This window comes from Geospiza fortis, unplaced genomic scaffold (assembly GCF_000277835.1).
Source record: "Geospiza fortis unplaced genomic scaffold, GeoFor_1.0 scaffold377, whole genome shotgun sequence".
Classification (NCBI taxonomy): Eukaryota; Metazoa; Chordata; class Aves; order Passeriformes; family Thraupidae; genus Geospiza; species Geospiza fortis.
The window spans coordinates 62,132-62,580 of NW_005054830.1; positions in this window are offsets into that span (position 1 = coordinate 62,132).

Consider the following 449-nt stretch of genomic DNA (forward strand, 5'->3'; position numbering starts at 1 on the left):
ACTCGCTTGGCCTGTTTGATGGCAGCGCATGTCTCACAGTCATGGATAACCTGAGAAATGCTGTCCATGGTTAGATCCGCCCCTCGGTCTCGTGCCCACTTATAGGTGGCATCCCTGCCCTGATGGCCTGAGGCATCATGGGCCCATCGAGCTAGGGATATCTCTCCCTTGTGTTCCCAATCTAGGTCTATCTTGGACACCTCTATCTTTGCAGCCTGGTCTACCTGCTCATTGTTTTGGTGCTCCTCATTAGCTCTACTCTTGGGGACATGGGCATCTACATGGCGGACTTTCACAGGTAGCCTCCCTACCCTGGTAGCAATGTCTTTCCACTCATCAGCAGCCCAAATTGGTTTTCCTCTATGCTGACAATTAGCCTCTTTCCAACTCTCCAGCCATCCCCACAGAGCATTGGATACCACCCATGAATCAGTGTAGAGGTAGAGCTT